This window comes from Nothobranchius furzeri, chromosome 7, assembly GCF_043380555.1.
Source record: "Nothobranchius furzeri strain GRZ-AD chromosome 7, NfurGRZ-RIMD1, whole genome shotgun sequence".
NCBI classification, from domain to species: domain Eukaryota; kingdom Metazoa; phylum Chordata; class Actinopteri; order Cyprinodontiformes; family Nothobranchiidae; genus Nothobranchius; species Nothobranchius furzeri.
In genome coordinates, this window is record NC_091747.1 from 64,052,437 (window position 1) to 64,067,436 (window position 15,000).

The window sequence follows — 15,000 nt, forward strand, 5'->3', positions numbered from 1 at the left end:
CCGCAGCTTCACTTAGAGCAGCCCGGTCCGAGCTGCTGCTGCTGAGGGGGTTTGGACCAGAACACACATCTTCACCGGCCCGCCAGAGAGCAGGAAGTCATCACCAACAAGTCTCAGAATAACCCAACCCTGTCCCGGAGCACACAAGAGGACGTCCCAGGCCCGAACAGGTCCATCACAGATCAGAACCAGGACCTGAGCGGGTTAGGGTTGGGATGCATCACCTGGTGGAGCTAAACCCATGACACTGGAACAAAGAGACTAAAGATCTGATTAAAAAGCGTGCTCGCAGCTCCTGTAACCCGTGTGTAAACCCTACAGACTCGGTTATTATTGCAGCTTCAATAGATGACACAGATGCATGAAAACGTGTTAAATTAGTCCGTTTTTTTGTTTTAAAAAGGAAAAATTATTTAAAAAATCTTTTCAAGAATTTTTTTTTCATTAGAAACAGATGGATGACGTCACTTTGGAGGCAAGCATATTTTTATTTTCTAAAAAAGCTTAAAAACTCTAAAAGTGTTTGAAAGAGTTTCCCAGCTGGAATATTTGATGGTTTTCCTTTTCCGTGGAAAGTAAAGTTGTAGAAGTGACCTCCCTGGAAACAGCAGCTGCCTCCAACCCAAAGGCATCCTTTCTCCAAGTCTCGCGATAGCTCCGCCAGACTCACGCTGCTTCCTGTCATGTCTCGCGATAGCTGCTGCAGAAGCGTTTGGATGGTTTATCTTTTAACGCCCGTGAGTAACGACACGACGATGATGATGATTGATGAGTTTTGTTTTAAATATCAACACAACCGCGAGATAAAAGGTGAATTTGAGGAGAAGTTCCGCGTGAATTAACTTCCTGGTGGAGTTTGAGGAAAATGTTCATGTGAGGAGAAAAGTTGGTTGAAAAGGTTTAGTTTTACGTTAAATGTCGCCTGGATGAGTTAAAAGTGACTTAAAGTTACGTAAAAACCTGAAAGGGGAACTTTAGCAGAGTGTTTGATTATGCTGCTTTTTTGGGGCGTGTGTGTGTGTGTGTGTGTGTGGGGGGGGGGGGGGTGTAATTGTGTCGCATCACAGCTTCTGGAGGTTCGGTACCGGGGGGACAGGTTCGGTACCGGGAGGAGCAGGTCCGGTACCGGGGGCAGCGGGGAGGTGACAGGAACGTGTGGCCGTGCGTAAAGGCAGAGATGCTTGGAGGCCACGTCCCCTTGGAGACTGGAGACTAACACGTGATGAGCTTTACTTATCAGGGTTAGAGACACCGAGACGCGCCGAGAGACACACCGGGGCTCGGAGCCTGGAACCCGGCCACGGAGCTAACAAAGCCCCCGAGCTGCACCTCCCCCGAAGAACTCTTCTCCTTCCGTCGAGTTTATCCTGTTTTCTGTCCTCCGGGAGGAGAGGAGAGCGAGGGGAAGAGAGGGAGCGAAGAGGAGGAGGGAGGAGAGAGGAGGAGGAGAAGCCGGAGTAAAGTTTGTCCAAGTTTGCACATCCCTTCGGAAACGCCATTTTGATTCCTCTCCTCTTCGGAGTGACTTTCAGCCTCTTTCCTCCTCCATCCTGTCTTTATTTGTTTATTCTTCATCCTCCATCACCGCCATCCTCCTCCTCCTCGCCACGATGGCTCGGCGCAAGCAGCCCAACCCCAACAAAGTCCGGGGTAAGTCAGCTCCTTTTCTGCCTCCCCATCGCTGCTCTTCCTCCCACCGACACCGACCTGTTGCTCGTTTCTGGGCAACCGGAGAACTTCGCGGCGCGCGGACTAAAGTGGGCTCGCGCGACGGACGAAGCGGACGTTTCTCTCGGTTTCTGTCCGAGTTGCTTCCTAGTTTGATGCGCATCCAAGCAGTGGAATTCAACCCGCGTCTCTTCCTCATTCACTCTACCTCCGCTAATTAGCGATAACAGCTGATTTTTAGCACTTTTGCGACCACTTTTAGCGCTTGTGTGCAAGTTTCAGGCGGTTATTCGGTGTTTTTGCGCCGCGGGGAGGGCGGAAGAGGGGGGTCCAAAGTCTGCCGTGCGCCGGAGGCGAGCATCCATATCTCGGGTGCACTTTGGTCGGAGCCTCGCTGCTAGTGGCCATGTGTAAAGCGATCAGACCCCGACAGCAAGGTAACCAGGCTAAAGACGCTACTTCCTGTCCAAGTTTTCAAAATAAAACACCTGTTACATCGCATCTAGACAGGCTGGAAAGTAAGGAGTCATCTAAACGGGTTATTCTCTTCTAACTGGAGGTGTAGCGCGTTTATCAGGCGTTCAGAGATTAATGTCATTGTTTGGAAGGTCATGTGATGTTTCTCCTGTTTCGGTGTGGTCAGCTCCATCCTGGACTCTGCTCCTGGGCTGGTTTAGGAAACTAATCTGTCCGGTTGTTTGTGTTCCTGTTGGAGTGAGCGATGTCAGGATGGACAGGATGTTTCATCTGCACAAGGATGACATCACCACAGCTTAGACTTGTGAACTGTGTGTATCTTTACTCACACAGCCTTCTGTCCATCTGCTGATAAACGTGTTAGTGATAAAATCCAGAGGTGTGTTAAAGCTGTTTTAGTAACAGTGTCAACTCTGAATTCTTCCATTTGTTTATCCTCGCTGTTGACACCTAGTTTCTAAATGAAGGTAACTTTACTTTATAATTGAGAGCCAAGTTTTGGGTTTTATTTTGAAATCGGGACCTCTGTGTTTCCGGTCCTAGCCGCACTAACTGCTGCTAGCTCCACGCTGCTGTGTGACCTTGCCCAAACACATATATCCAGTATTTGAGCCCAGTTCGTTAATAAACCGAACCAGCGCGGTGTGTTTGCGGGTCACGGGGTCCAGCCGCCCACTTTGCGCCAGTTTCTGCGGCTGTTTGGCGACTTTTCACCGCGTTTCGGAGACTTTTCCACCGTCAGCAGCAGCATCGACGTGACGCCTGTTGCATCCACCACCTCCTCCTCCTCCTCCTCCTCCTCCTCTGGTCTCTTCGGTCTGCCGACATCGCCCATCTCCAGCTTCAACCTGAAACTTTAACTCGTGACTCGTTTGGACGGGTTCAACCGAATTCGGTTAAACTTTTAAGGTGGCAGCTGTGGTTCGGGTCCCGGTGGAGGATGCTGTGGACCGGGACCGGTACCGGGCTGTTGAATAACTGCAGTAACCCGGTTTAAGTGTGTCAGAGATCTCCTTATCGGAGCTGCGGGTGAATGATTGACGCTCCGCTGCAGGGAGACCCGCTCGGACCGAACCGGTTAGATAATCCTGCTCCTCCTCCTCCTCCTCCTGCTGCTCCTGCTGAGGAGGAACTTAACATCTGACCTGAGATCAGCTGCAGGGCCATCATCATGACGCTTTACCTGGTTGTTGCTTTACTTTAGAGTTCAGATCCAGAACTCTTGTTGTTGTTTATGTCAGCTGGTGTAAACAGACCTAGCTTAAATGTTTTGTCTATAAACACGTAAACCTTTGTTTGTTAAAAGTGTCCCTTCACCTTTGACCTTTGCGTTGGTTTGTAAAACCTGCAGATTTCCTGGTTAACACAGTGATAAAAAAACCTGTTTGACCTCTGACCCCTGTGCACGAGCACCCTGCTCACCACCGGGTCTCGTTAGGATGTAATAAACCGGGACTGGACCGAACTCTGGAGTGCACCTGAGACCGGCACGGAGGGACTTCCTGTTTCAGAGCAGCTCGGGTTCTTGTTTGAGCTCCTCCCTGGATGGGAACCGGCGTGTTCCTGCTGTGTTTGGTCCTCCTCTCCTCCTCCTCCTGCTGCTGCTGCCAGGAGAAGCACCGGAGGAGGAGGAGGAGAGGCCCGGATGAGCAGTTAGCATTCCATTACGAAATTCAACACTGAGGCCGAGCTGGGCCCTCGGCGACAGGCGCTCTCCTCCCCTCCTTTCACGGACGGCTCCTCTTGCTGAGGAGGAAACTTTGACTCCTCTCATGGGACAGCAGCAGGGGGCGGGGCCTGTGGGATGCTGTGGGGGTTAATCACAATATGAGGGTGGGTGCTGAAGAGTTACTCAGAGTTTTGCTACTGATTCGGTTCTGGTGGGTCTGGACCAGCTGGTCCATCCAGGAATCTCCTGGATCAGGTTCTCTTGCAAAAGTAGCAGGAGGAGAAGCAGCTCCTCCTCCGTCCTCCCCTCCTGTTCTAAAGGAGGAAACGGACCTTAAAACCGTCAGAGCAGAAACCCGCTAACGGCTCTTCTTCTGTGGTGGATCCTTTAAAACGGCCGATGATGTCACCGATGACACAAAGAGTGTGTTGTGCTGCTGCTCTCCATCACTGTGAATGTTTAAGTGGGACCAGAGCACACACACACACACACACACACACACACACACACACACACACACACACACACACACACCCTGCAGTCAGTCGTGTGAGGACATGATGCAGCTTGAATGGAGGGATGCTTGTTTTTGCTGCGTACAGGTGGAGGAGGTGGAGGAGGTGGAGGAGTGAAACAGTCTGTAACTCCTCCTCATCATCATCATCATCGCTGCTCCTTTGTTTTCCACTGTTTACCTCTGATAACTCTCTCTGATTGGTCCGTGTCTGCGTTTATTTAGGTAAAAACGATCGGAGCAATAAGAAACCAAACCGGGTTAATAATTCTGCTCCGTTCAAACAAAACGTTTGTTTTTAACATCAGAACAACTTTTGATTTGATTTGAAGTTATCTGCAGTTTTTAATTGTTTTACAACTTGTAATCATAGCTTTGCATTTAGTGTGTGTGTGTGTGTGTGTGTGTGTGTGTGCACGTGCGCGTGTGTTAAATAGGCACTAATGGGAGTTTCAGTGGGACGTTTGTGTCCTCGGGGACATAAGAGAAGCAGTTAATTAAAAGCTGTCGTCTCCTCAGAGACCTTTTGTTTCTCCACATTAAACACACACACACACACACTCCGTCACATGGTGAGGTCTGATTGGTGAACAGACATAACACTGGGGGGGGGGGGGGGGGGTCTTACACACCTCCTCAGTCTGGACCAGATAGTTTCCATCATCATCTTCCTCTGACCTGACATTCCTACTCTGTGTCCCATGTGCTTTTATTTTGAAGGTCTTTGGGGTATTATGGGTGTTGTGTTGAAGTTGGTGGACTTCACCCTGCAGACTCAGATCTTTAGTTCTGTTGAGGGTACCTGTAACCCTCTGCAGTGTTTCCGTCCGTGTCACTTCCTGTCCCTACGCGTCTGTTTTGTGTAATTTTGTTGCTGTTTTGGATCTTTCTGCTCCTCGTGGTGTTTGTGTGTCTTTGTTGTTGTTTTGGATGTTTTATGGTCACTTTGTGTGCGTTTGTCTTAAAGACGAAACAGTCTTCTGCTGGTTGGAATCAGTCAATAACTGGTCTAACTGGTGCTAGACCAATCTGAAGTCACTTTACCTGGTCTGTGAATGCGTTGCTGCCATCACACATGAAGTGTCCGACACTTTTCCTGGTCTGTGAACTCACCATCACCAGATCCTTCAGGTGGACGTTTTTGGCTCCAGATCAGAGTATTCTGGTGGTGCCAGTGTATGGGGCGACGGTGGAACAGGAGTTAAGTGCTCGCCCCGTAATCGGAAGGTTGCAGGTTCGAGCCCCGCTCAGTCTGTCGCTGCTGTTGTGTCCTTGGGCAAGGCACTTAACCCTCCATACCTGCTGGTGGTGGTCGGAGGGACCGGTGGCGCCAGAGCTCGGCAGCCTCGCCTCTGTCAGAGCGCCCCAGGGCAGCTGTGGCTACATCGTAGCTCATCACCACCAGTGTGTGATTGTGTGTGTGAATGGATGAATGACTGATTGTGTTGTAAAGCACCTTGGGGGGTTCCAGGGCTCTAGAAGGCGCTATATCAAATGCAGGCCACTTACCATTTATGGCAGCCTCGGCTGTGGCTATAATGTAGCTCATCACCACCAGCGTGTGAGTGGATGAATAATACACTGTACTGTGTACAAGTGCTGGAGGTCATTTATCTGGTGACCTTTGACCTTTAGATTTTATCATTCTGGCGCTATACAAGTGGGGTCATTTATCACGTATCATTTATTATTAGTGCATGCTCTTCTCTCTGGGTTTAGTGTGTACTTTCTGCCCTCAGGAGCCCTAGAAGGTGTCCTCAGACCTGTTCTAAACAAACACAATTCACCGCTCAGTAAAGCATGAAATAATATGTTCTGTGGCTGTTTTTTAAATCACACGTTGTGATTAAAAACATGGATGTCTTCCAAAGCTGGGAACTATAGAGGAACAAATCTCATTAAAGCTGCAAGCAGTGTCGTTCGGCCCTCGCAGTGAAGCTGCTCGTCCTCCATCCGCACCCCTCCACTCCATCCCTGACACTCTCCCAAGCCATCGCCCTGCGTCCGGTGGCGCACGAGCGCCCATGCATGCCAGAGACCCAAACATGAGTTTAACTGCGATCACTGTGAGCTGTCATCTCAATCTGACTCAACCTTTCCTCCTAGCCTGCCAACATTCCCCACTAAAAATGTTTTACACTAGCAAAATATTCCAGCTTCGAAAGAGACTCTTTAGCGTAATTGGAACAAAATGGCCGACTCCCCTGTGGCTCCATGAGACCTCTTTGTAGGCCCAGGCACGCTACATAGTTGTGCAAAATTTCACAATCCTCAGTCAAAGCATGACTTGGGGATGAGAGCCTTAATGATCATGGGGGCGCTATTTCAGAAAATAGGCCACGCCCACCAGCTTATGACATCTATTTATATTGGGGGTCAGACTAGGATCACTCACCAGAAATCTTTTGGTAATATCATGAGAACTGAGGAAATGAGAAGCAAACATATTTCCACGGCGTGATGGCGAATTTCGCCATGCCTCCATAGCCTCGCCCTTTTTTGAAACCTGCCAGTACTAGACACCAAGTGACCCCAACTTGTGTATTGCTATTGGACAGAGATTGCTGTTGAATAGATGAAGAGTCCAATAGGGAGCTCAGAAAGTATAAGCATGGTGTGGTGACAGGTCAATATTTGAGGCTTAGCCACGCCCACACCGTTAAGACTTTTGGAAAATCCGTAGGTTCAGTTTTTCCCGCTTGGCCTTAAGAGTTTTCAGCAGAAGTATGAAGGCGATGGGGGCAAAGGGCGCTTGGGGATTGACGTACCTTTGAAGTGTGCAAAAAACACAAAATATCGTACTTGGACCAAAATGGCCGACTTCCTGTGGGATATTGAGCATGGCTTCAAGAGAGGTTTTTGTACGTCCTGAGACACTACATAAGGGTACAAAATGTCATGGTCCTCAGTCAAAGCATGGGTGCTAGGGGGCGCTTTTTCAAAAAATTGGCCAGGCCTACCGACTTTTGATTTCAAGTTTTATTGTGGATCACTCATCAGAAATCTAGAATTGACTAAATGAGAGGCAATCGTATGGCCATGGCGTTACGCCTGACTTCGCCACGCCATCACAGCCGCTTTGTCTTTTGAAAGCTCCCGTAAAGTGAGGCCCAGCAACCCCCGCTTGTCTTCAGTTATCTGCTACAAGTATGTGGTGATTATACGAACTGGCGAATTTTGGGAAATTTCTCAGTAAAACTCGACCCTTTTAGTCCTGAGGGGACGGGGCTTGTGTGACATCATCAATCGACCATTCATTTTTCTTCGGGGGCCGATGAGGAATGTCCACAAAAAATTGTTTTTAACTGTAATTCTTTCATTTATGAAATTATAGCCATTTGAATTCTTTTGGCGAGTGCTCGAACTTCGAGGCCTGGCCCCGCCCCTTCAGTATTTAGAAAAGTCAGTTTTATTTTCTCATTTAAATCGTCCATCCCTTCTGATCGATCGCACACAATTTTTGAGACGATTGTGCGAAAAATGACCAAACTGTTCAAATACAGACCCTACAAACGACCAAAACGAGGTCAAAGTTGCTACTTCAATCCAAAATGGCCGACATCCTGTTTAAAGTTGACCATGGGTGCAAGAGACTTTTCTGTGCGTATTGTTGAGTTCTACAAGTGTACCAAATTTCATCACTCTTCCATAAAAAAGGTCAAAGTGGAGGGGTATTTTTCATTTCAAAGGGGTGCTGTCCAGCTACTTTTGTAGCAACCTTCACATCGCCATTGAAATACGTAAATTTCACGCACTTTCTATATTGGGCCAGAATTTGGTGAGTTTTTGGATATGATAAGACCCCAAAAAGCCATTCAAAGACGCGGAAGAAAAAAATAAAATAAACAATAGGCCTTCGCAGCCTCGCTGCTCAGGCCTAATGAGGGAGTGGTGGAAGCTAGGCTAGGCTTCACAAGTGAACGTTGTTGAGCTAAAGGAGAAGTACAGAGTAGGTTAGAAGCTTCTGACAGTGCGGAGGGAGGAGCTGTGGTGCACGAGGAGGTCTGGAGTTACCAAAGAACATGTAGGAGAGCAGAGATGGCAGTGAGGTGTGCTGTAGGAGTTACAGAGGAGTTCAAGGTGAATGTGAGCGTGCATCAAGGATCTGCTCTGAGCCCCTCCATGTTTGCTTCGGTGGTGGACAGGCTGATAGAAGATGTTAAACAGGAGTCTCTCTGGACTTTGATGTTTGCAGATGACAGTGATCCGCTGTGGGAGCATGGTGCAGGTAGAGGAAGAGCTAGAGAGGAGAAGATGTGTACTGGAGAAGAAAGGAATGAAGACAGAGTCCATGTGTGTAAACGAGAGGGAACGGTGATGTTACAGGGAGTAGGATTAAAGAAGGTGGAGGACTTCATGGACTTAGGGTTTATGGTCCAAAGCAACAGAGAAGGCGTGTGTGGAGCAGGCTAGAATGGGTGAATATCAGATGTGTGTGAAGGACAGACGTGAGAGCAGCCATGTTGTATGAGGACAAGTCCGACAACATAAGAGGAGGTTCCAAAGCTCAAGATGTTGAGGTTCTCCGTGGGAGTGAGGAGGGTGGGTGGGATCAGGAATGAGTCCATCAGAGGAACAGCCTGTTGGATGATTACGTCCGAGAGGACAGACTGAGATGGTTGGACATGCCAGGTCAGGAGATTTATGAATGTGGTGAAAGTGGACATGAAGCTAGTTGGTCTGAGGGGGGAGGATGCAGAAGACGGGACTGAATAGAGACAGATGATTGGCTGCAGCGACTCCTGAAGGGACTAGCCCAAAGAGATTTTTAATCTCAGCTGCATTGATATTGATTTGGAGATTGTTAAAAAGCCTTAAAACATGTTTATTATACACGCTACGCGGTGGCGCAGTGGTTAGCACTGTTGCCTCGCAGCAAGAAGGTTGCAGGTTGGAAATCCGGCTGTGGACTTTCTGCGTGGAGTTGCGTGTTCTCCCCATGCATGCGTGGATTTCCTCTGGGTACTCCGTTTGCCCCCACAGATCACAACATGCCCTGTAGGTTAACGGTTGTACGTCACTTTGGATAAAAGCGTCTGCCACGTAAATAAACATAAACATGTTCTAGTTCAAAGGTCAGCACCGTGCAGATGACAAACCTTTGTCTGTTAAACTGGTGGCTTACCCGCGGTAAAACTAGCTCTCAGCCTCTCAAAGGTTGCGTGTTTCTCAATGCCAAGGAACCTCGCCTTGATGTCATGGCCCCGCCCCGGTTGCCTAGGAGATACGTCATCAGGAGCCGCCAAGATGTGTTCCAGTGTTCATGTTCTACCGAGGCGTGTGTTCTCCGTTTGTTAGCCGTTTAGCTAGCTGAGCGAGGATACACGGAGGTGTCTTGTAGCCTAGCCTTGGTAAAAAATTACCCACAATACACCACTGTGTTTTCAAAAGGACGGCGGATCAGAAGGGGGACAAATTTCAAGTTTAAAAGTAAGTCAACTAATTTAAAATGTTTTTTTTTAGATCCAAAGAAGTTATCTGTGGTTGGTTAGTTGCTTAGTAGCTGCAGCTTCGGTGGCTAGCGGGTAGTAACTCACTTATATATTTAATTTAACAAACACATACACAATTTAAAAAGTAAAAGGCTCGTTATTTATTTATATTGAAACTATTACATATAAAATATAACGTTATCTCCCGTGTCACGTGACGTTACGTGACCGCCGTGGAAGCCATGAGACACAAGTCTGTTCCATTTAACCGTTTTCTTTGACCAAGGAAGGACAGTGTCCTCGTAAGCCTTGCGAGGCCAGGTGCCTTGACATTGGGAGACACCCTAGGTGACTTGTGGGTTTAGCGTGTGCTCTCCATGGGTCTCCGCGGTTTAGCATGTGCTCTCGGCGGGTTTAGCGTGCACTCTCTGCGACTTTAGCGTGTCCTCTCCGCGGGTTTAGCGCACGCTCTCCGTGGGTTTAGCGTGCGCTCTCTGCGGGTTTAGCTTGTGCTCCCCACGGGTTTAGCGTGTGCTCTCCACGGGTTTAGCGCGCGCTCTCTGCGGCTTTAGCGCATGCTCTCCACGGGTTTAGCGTGCGCTCTCTGCGGGTTTAGCTTGTGCTCCCCACGGGTTTAGCGTGTGCTCTCCACGGCTTTAGCGCGCGCTCTCTGCGGCTTTAGCGCATGCTCTCCACGGGTTTAGCGTGCGCTCTCTGCGGGTTTAGCTTGTGCTCCCCACGGGTTTAGCGTGTGCTCCCCACGGGTTTAGCGCGCGCTCTCTGCAGCTTTAGCGCGTGCTCTCTGTGGGTGGAGTCTCTGTGCAGGGTTACCTTCAGTACTTTGTGGCTCCCACGTTTTGCTTGGTCACCCGCCAGGCCAAACGTCTCCTCTGTGGCCACGAATGAGGTATGGCTAGCAGAACTATCCATGTGCACCCCACCACCCAGCTCTCTAGGGGACACCCTGCTGTGTGCCAGCTGGTCTGATTTGTGCTGCGTTCCTGGCTGTCTGTTTTATACTCTGAGGCCACAAAAAAGTTATATGCAAAAATGATTTTTATGGTGATATTTTCCTCCAAGTAGGTCCTCACGGGGCTTTATGTTAAAGACTCAAACACGAAAAGTTAGAAAGCATTGCTCTACGTAAACCAGGCAGAATGAATCATTCTAGTCACACACCTGGAGGCCCAGTAATGGTCGCCGGGCCGCCCTTTGGACAGGGCTGGTTTAACACAAACATGGAGACTTTAAACCCGTCTGGTTCCGACCCACTCTGGCAGGCTGAGGTGAGTAACACCCGGGCTCTGATAACGACTTCACACAGACCAGCAGCTGAGAGGAGCTATTGTTCCTCCACTTCCTCCTTCTCCTCTCTCCTGATGAGAAGCTGCTCCACTTCCTGTTAACCCTCCTCTTCCTCATTCGCTCATGGTGGACCAATCAGACACAGCCTTTTAGTTTCTGAGACTGCCGGTGCTGTGTGTGTGTGTGTGTGGGGGGGGGGTAGTTTGGAGGTGGAAGACCATGGGTTAGTGTCTGCTCCAGTTGGAGGCAGCCAGACATCAGATGATGAGGGTCAGAGGTCACAGGTCAGACCCAAAATGATTAAATGGGATTAAAACCTCGTCGTTTATAATGACCTCTAACTCCTCGCTGTAGGAGAAGATGCACAGATGAAGGACCTGGACCAGCAGGAGGTCCATCCTGGAACCTCTGCTGGTTTTAGGAGTCGTCCCTCAGCAGCAGGTTGCAGTTTAACCCCCCCCCCCATCCCCGGTTGTGACATTCCTTCAGTCGAGCCGCTCAGACTTTGGACTCAGTAAATAAGCACGGCTTTATTTGCTGCTGCAGACAGGGTGAAGGTAGCTGTGTGTGTGTGTGTGTGTGTGTGTGTGTGTGTGTGTGTGTGTGTGTGTGTGTGTGTGTGTGTGTGTGTGTGTGTGTGTGTGTGTGTGTGTGTGTGTGTGTGTGTGTGTGTGTGTGTGTGTGTGTGTGTGTGTGTGTGTGTGTGTGTGTGTGTGTGTTAAACTAACCATCACACATTGCAACAAACACTCCTGCAGTGGTAGTTTGCTCCTCAAGCTGCTTATCAGCAGCACACTCTCACCACACCCACCCACACACACACACACACACACACACACACACACACACACACAACTGCAAAGTCTCATCGGTTTTTCTACTTATTCACTTTTTGCTCTTCAACTTTCTTCTCCCTCTCTTCTTCACCTCTCTCCTTTAGTTCTAGTTGGACCGTCCTTTTCCCGGTCTTCCCGCTTTAGTCTGATTTGTGGATGGGCTGGCGCGTTCCTGTCCCAGTTTCCTGCCTGGTGCTGTCTCGCAGCAGCTCTCTGATCTGATCTCAGACCAGTGGCTGCTCTCCTCCTGCAGCATCGTGGCCGTAACAGCTGGAGCGTTGTGTTGTAGCTGAGCAGCAGCAGCATGTGAATGGAGCCAACGGAGCTGCATAATCCCTATTAATCTGACTGTTAGCAGTAATCTCACACACACCTCTGAACAGGTACCACTGTTTGTTCTGCAAACATGGGCCACGCCTTGTTGTCGTGGCAACAGCAACTCTAACATGCCCACAGACTCTGTTCTTTTAACTTTTTGTCCCAAACTGGACGAGGAAGGAGGCGGAGACATGGACAGCTTTGTCTCAGAGACGCTTCAGCCTCTCTTGGTTCCTGCGTTCTCTTCATGATGAATGACCCCACGGGTACAGCACTCACCCCTTCACACGCTGGTGGGGATGAGCTACGACGTAGCCACACCGACAGAGACGAGGCTGCCGAGCACCCGCACCACCGGTCCCTACCACCACCACCAGCAGGCGAGGGGGGTTAGGGGTCTTGCCCAAGGACACACCAGCAGCATTCTGTGTCCGGAGCCGGGATCGAACCCGGACTACCTGCTCCACCTCCTGAGCGACTGCTGTCCCCGAAGTTAGCTTAAATTGATTCGGCTCAAGAGCCAGAACCAGAACCAGAACAGAGTCTAGGACCTGTCACGATGCTGGGAAACCCTACTCTCCAAAGGCTTTTACTTTGAAAGGCTGGGGCACGTCTTTGTGTTTTCAGACATGCAGCTAACTACTTATCTCACACACACACACACACACACACACACACACACTCTCACAGCGCTGTCATCATAGGAGATAGGTGATGGTTATACATCTAGACTCCGCCCTCATGTCTCTGCAGTGTTGTCATGACAGTCAGCTGATCGTGATGTGGCGTCGGCAGTCCCCCCACCCCCATCTCCAGGAGTTCTGTGTGTAAAGGTTCAGAGTCTCTGTCCTCCATCTGTAGACAAAACGTCCACAAACAGCAGATATGATGACTGTCAACATCGTCCTCGTCCGCTTCCATTTTAGACACTTGGTCAGAACCAACCCAGCTCAGCCTCACCGAAACCTAACTTACCTTAAATAACTAGCTTATTGTTGTACAGATGAGTGTCTGATAGGGCTGTACATGATAAATGACCCGCACTTGTACAGCGCCTCTCAGAGTCAGGACTCCAAAGCGCTTTACACTACAGTGTATCATTCATCCATTCACACACTGGTGGGGATGAGGGGCGAGGCTGCTGAGCACAGGCGCCACCGGACCCTCCGACCACCACCAGCAGGCAAGGTGGGTTAAGTGTCTTGCCCAAGGCTCTCTGTCCGGAGCCGGGATCGAACCTGCAACCTTCCGACTACTGGACAACCCGCCCACCCTGTTGAGCTACTGCTGCCCCAGATTACACGCGTGTAATCTTCATTTTGGCAGTTCAGTACAACTTACTTTAAATGTAATACTTCAGCCCCAAACTGTAGTTCTGTCTCCATCTTCAGGCGAAAGCCCACAGCTGAGGGCTGTAGCGCAGCAGGGTGTCCTCAGTACCGTGCTACGTGGCTGCACTGCACTGGACTCCTGATGAGTCTCGCCGCACCTCCACCTGACACGTATGACACGTAGGTGCTCGGAGCCGCTCGCCTCCCTAAGAAAAACATCCTCCTCCCATGTTTTCTAATGAAGGAGGTGAACAGGAAGTCCTCCTTCCTGCAGCCAGTCTCTGTCTGCTCTTCTCCTGAGCGGTGAGTCTGCTGTTCGTGTGTGCTCGTGCGCGCTCGTGTTAACTTTTTTTTGACTGAGGAACTCCGAGAGTGCACCGGGGGGGGGGAATCATTGCCTCAGTTTGGTTGAAACAAGTCTCCACCCATGCCTTGACTTCCACTTTAACTTCGCCTCAAACTAACCTAACCTAAACTCAGCTCGTTACCTTAAATACATTTTAGTAAGACAGACACTGCTCAGTGGAAACTGTCAGCAGGTATGAACCTCAGGCCAGGAAATGGAGAACCCTGGAGAACGTTAACATCTCCACCCGTCTGTCCAGTCAGGAAACATCCTGGGATGTTCTAGTGGTGAGAACTGGTAACGCTGGTGGACCATTCCCAAACAACCAGAGCTGCAAAGTTATGACTAAATGGTTCTGATCAACACCTGATAACTCATGAATCAATCTGTTCACTTTCTGAGTAACGTGTGTGTGTGTGTGTGTGTGTGTGTGTGTGTGTGTGTGTGTGTGTGTGTGTGTCTCAGGTGAGGAGGGGGGAGGGGGTGTTAGTGGGTGTGTCCTGACTCCATTCAGGTTTTTAGTAGAAAATAACAATAAACTGTCCTCATGGGAATGTACTAGACACACACACACACACACACACACACTCTCTCTCTCTCTCTCTCGCTTGCTCTCTCTCTCTCTCTCTCTCGCTTGCTCTCTCTCTCTCTCGCTCTCTCTCTCTCTCTGCCTGGAGGTAGACCCACAAAGAGGCTCCGAGTCCTTTCAGCCATCTGAAACCCGGTCCTCCTCAGCACCACACCCAGCACACAAACAGGCTCTGAGCTGCTTCTCTTCTTCATTCTCTGGTTGTTTGGCTTGTCTGTGGAGGAGGAGGACAAGTAGAGAAGTTGTAGAAGAATAAAAAGCATCTTTGGTCTGTTTTCAACTGCATCATGTAATTACCACTCTCAGTGTGTGAGAGTGCATGTGTCTGTTAGCGTGTGTGTGTGTGTGTGTGTGTGTGTGTGTGTGTGTGTGTGTGTTTCACATGAAGGCTGGTCTCTTTCAGCACAAAGCTGACTTCATAGAGAAGGAGTTTCTCTTCATGTTGTTGCAACAGTCCCAGTAGTTTCCGTGTGATTCTGATGGTTATGGAGGGAAACCATCGTTTAGCTTGTTGG

The 15,000-nt window shown here is 49.6% G+C and overlaps 1 protein-coding gene across 4 annotated transcripts in view; it reads left to right on the top strand.

Annotated features, from left to right (window-relative positions):
• Window positions 1-712: 712 nt before the first annotated feature.
• rreb1a (ras responsive element binding protein 1a) overlaps window positions 713-15,000 on the top strand; it is a 50,971-nt gene continuing 36,683 nt past the window's right edge. For 3 of the 4 annotated variants that reach the window (XM_070553526.1, XM_054736164.2, XM_054736165.2), the window contains exon 1: window positions 1,431-1,650. The gene's annotated coding sequence lies outside the window, so the exon portion shown is untranslated. Of the gene's footprint in view, window positions 738-1,430; window positions 1,651-15,000 lie in introns of those variants that run through there. The other variant, XM_070553525.1, reaches the window with a different exon arrangement.